Raw genomic sequence first — 4585 nt, forward strand, 5'->3', positions numbered from 1 at the left:
GAATTAATCAAGCAGAAAAACGAATCTCAGAACTTGAGAACCAAAATATGGAACTAACCCAAACTGTTAAAAACATAGAAAGGAAACTTTAAAAGACAGAACAAAGCCACCAAGAGATGTGCAATTGTATCAACAGGTCAGACTTATGCCTGGTTGGCATTCCTGAGGCAGATAGGGAGACAGAGACTTCCCTGAAACAAACATTCTATAAAATTATCTAAGAAAACTTCCCTCATCTCATCAGAGATGTGACCATTCAAATCAGAGATTCAGAGAACCTCTGCAAGGCATAAAATGAGAAGACCAACTCCTAGATACATAGTAATTTGCTTACACAAAGTAGGTATAAAATAAAAAGTCCTAAAGACAGTGAGAGAGAAAAGTAAGACTACCTACCAGGGAAGACAAAATAGAATAGTAGCAGACTTATCTACAGAAACACTACAGACTTGAGACTGGAGTCCAATCTTCAAAGCTCTCAAGGATAAACAATTCCAACCAAGAATTTCCTACCCATATAACCTAAACTTCATCAGTGATGGAGAATTCAAATCCTTCCCAGACATTCAATCTCTAGGAGTTTATGCTGCCTCCAGAGCAGCTCTAAAAGGGATGCTTAAGAAGGTATTAACCATAGAAGAAAGAAAGAAAAGATTGGCAATGTTCTTCCCAAGAATCCAGAAAAACAAAACAATACAGCATGATTGTAACTGAAAAATTGAAAACACACACATATACCAACCCCAAAATCAAAAGAAAACTAACAAACAAATAAACAAACAACAACAACAAATAACTCTGTAAAAACTCTCACACCTCAATAACCAACCTGAACATGAATGAACTAAATGCACCACTGATTGGCATAGAATGTCAAACTGGATAAAAAGACATAACTCTACAATTTACTGTCTCCAGGAAATGCATCTCACAACAAAGGATACTCACAGACTTGAATTAGAGAATGGAAAACAAATTTTAAGACAAATGGGTCACAAAAGAAAGAAGGAGTCATGATCTTAATATCAGACAAAACAGCATTTAAGCTATTAAAAAAATTTTAAAAAGCAGGGGGACACTACATAATAATAAAACATTCAATCTACCTAAAAGAAATAAACATCTTAAGCATATATTACCCAACACAGGAGCACCAGCTTTCATAAAGCAACTATTAAGAAAATGAAGATATTGACTCTAGCACTATCATAACTGGGTACCTAAATAACCCACTAACAACACTAGATGAATCATCAAGGCAAAAAAAAAAAAAATCAACAAGGAGATCTGGAACTTCAACATAATGCTTGACCAATAGCCACACACACAAAAAAATGAAATACCTCAACATCTTCCTAACCAGAGAAATGAAAACCCTTTATAATGAAACAATGAAAACTATAAAACAATGCTCAGAAAAGCCAATAAGCAAATGGAAAAGTATTCCATGATTATGGATTGGAAAAATCAACATTGTTAAGATGTTCATCCTATCAAAAGCAATCTACACATTTAACAAAATACCCATTAAATTACAAACATCACTCTTCTCACACCTAGAAGCAACAATACAGAAATTCATATAGAAAAATAAATGACCTCAAACAGTCATTAGCAAAAAGAAACAAAGCAGGAGGTGTCACATTTCCAGACTTTAAACTTTATTATAAGGCTCAATAATCAAAACAACCAGGTATTGGTACAAAAACAGACATACTGATCAATGAAACATGATAGAGATTCCAGAAGCAAAACATCAATTTCTCAACCAATTCATCTTCATCAAAGCCTCTAACAACAACCACTGCAGAGAGGAGAATCTATTCAGTAAATTATGCTGGAAAAACTCATGAAACTTCATGTTTCACGCAGAAGAATTGAAACAGGACCCCTACCTAACACCACACATACAAATCAACTCCAAATGAATCAAAGACCTAAAGGTAAAACCTCAAACCTTAAGAATCTTAGAAAATGTGGGAGACATCTTTATGAAAATCAAAATAGGCAACCAATTCCTGATCAAAACCCCAAAAACCATAAGAGCTAAGATTGACAAGTGGAAGCTCACCAAATTGAAAAGCTTCTGCAAAGCAAAAGAGAGCAGAAATACAGCCCCCAGAATGGAAAAAAATGTTTGCCAGTTTCATGTCTGACATATGCCTAATATCCAAGACCTACAAGGAGCTCAAACATGCTGAACGGAGGAAAAAAACAGCCCTATTAAAAAGTGTACAAAAGATATGAATACACATTTCTCAAAGACATACAAGCAGCCAACAGAAATATGAAAAAACATTCAGCCTCACTAATCATCAAATAAATGAAAATTAAAACCACACTGAAATACCACTTAACTCCAGTCATGATAGCCATCATTAAGAAAACAAGAAAAACAGATGCTGGCAAGGATGTGGAGAAAAGGGAAGACGTCTACACTGTTGGTGGGAATGCAAACGAGTTCATCCTCTATGGAAGACAGTGTGTTGATATCTAAAAGAACTAGAAATTGACCTTCCATATGACCCAGCAATCTCCCTTCTGGGAATATACCCGGTGGAATTTAAATCACTCTACAAAAAAAGATAGCTGCACACATATGTTTATTGCAGCACTATTTAAAAAAGCAAAACCATGGAACCAACTATGCTGACCCCCAAAACTGCACCAAAAAAAAAAAAAATTGTACATATACCTGACGGAATATTACACAACCATAAAGAAGAACAAAATTATGAACTTCGCAGCAACTTGGATGGATTTAGTGTCTATATTATTCAGTGATTTATCACAGAAACAAACAACTTAGTAACACATGTTCTCACTCATAAGTGGACTCTGAACATTTGCCATAATACTGTAAGAAAGGGATTAACAGTAGCCGGATACTGCCAGGGTAATGGGGGGCACATATCATCAATATAGATACCAGTTCTCAAACCAGGCAAAGGGCAGACCAAAGGGAGGCCCAAACATTACCTGCATGATTACCACTTGTGTACCTAATCCTGAATTGAACCCCACATTTTTGAAATAAAATATATTTTTTTGAAAGCTGTAGGTATTACATTACATGACTTAAAATTATACTACAAGTCTATAGTAATCAAGCTAGTATTTTACTGGTACAATACCAGATACATGGATCAATGGAACAAAATAGGGAATCCAGAAATAAACCCAAATACCTACAACCAACAGATCTTTGACAAAGTAGCCAAAAATTACTCTGGGTGAAAGGACAGTCTATTCAACAAATGGTGCTGGAAAAATTGGATAGCCGCAAGCAGAAAAATGAAACTTGATCCCTATCTCTCCCCATGTAAAAAATTAACTAAAGATGAATTAAATATAAGACCTGAAACCATAAAAAAAAACCTAGAACAAAATCTAGGAAAAACTCTTCTAGACTTTGTTTGGGCAAAGAATTTATGGCTCAAACCTCAAAAGCAAATGCAACAACAAAAATAATTAAATGGGGCTTAATTAAACTAAAAACCTTCTGCATTGCAAAAGGAATAATCGACAGAAAAAACAAGCAACTTACAGAATGAGAGTGGATATTCTCAAACATACATCTGATTTAAAAAACTAATATACAGCATCTATAAAGAACTCAAAAAATTAGCAAGAAAAAATGCAAATGATCTCATTTAAAAAGTGAGCAATTTACATGAACAGACATCTCTCAAAAGAAGATGTACAAGTGGCCAACACACATATGAAAAACTGCCCAACGTCACTAATCATCAGGTAAATGCAAATTAAAACCACAATGAGATACTACGTTACACCAGTAAAAATGGACGTTATTTTTTTTTAAAGATGTTGGAATGGATATAATGAAACGGGAACACTTATACACTGTTAGTGGGAGTGCAAATTAGCAAATCTTCTATGAAAATCAGTTTAGAGATTTTTCAAATAACTAACAGTAAGTCTACTATTCAATTCAGCAATCCTACTACTAGGTATCTACTCAAAGGAAAAGAGATTGTTATACAAAGAAAACACGCTTGCATGTTTATTGCAGCACAATATACAGTTGCAAAGATGTGAAATCAACCTAAATGTCCGTCAACTGATGAAAATGTCATGTACACGCACACACACAGACACCATAGAATACTATTCAGCCTCAAAAAGAATGAAATAATGTATTTTGCAGCAATCTGGATGGAATTGAAGAACATCATTCTGTGTAAACTAACGCAGGGACCAAACACTACATGCTCTCACTTGTAAGTAGGAACTAAGCTAAGAATTTGCAAAGGCGTGTAGAATGGTATAATGAACACTGGAAACTCAGAAGGAGAAGGGTGAAAAGAGGTACAAAAACGAAAGTATACATATTGGGTACAATGTGCACAGGTAGGGGTGGGGAGGCACATAAAGCCTAGACTTTTTTGTCACTCCACAATGCATCAATATGCAGACTATCTGTATCCCCTAAAGCTTTTGAATTTGTTTTAAGTTCAACAAATGCTAGTGAAGGACATTCTTCTGATTTTCTCTTCAGCAATACAAAAGACAGATATGGAAATCTTAGAAGGTCCCACAACAGAATAGACCCCTCTATATGAGG

Source organism: Carlito syrichta, unplaced genomic scaffold (genome assembly GCF_000164805.1).
Source record: "Carlito syrichta isolate Samal-C Ts95f unplaced genomic scaffold, Tarsius_syrichta-2.0.1 Scaffold263506, whole genome shotgun sequence".
Classification (NCBI taxonomy): domain Eukaryota; kingdom Metazoa; phylum Chordata; class Mammalia; order Primates; family Tarsiidae; genus Carlito; species Carlito syrichta.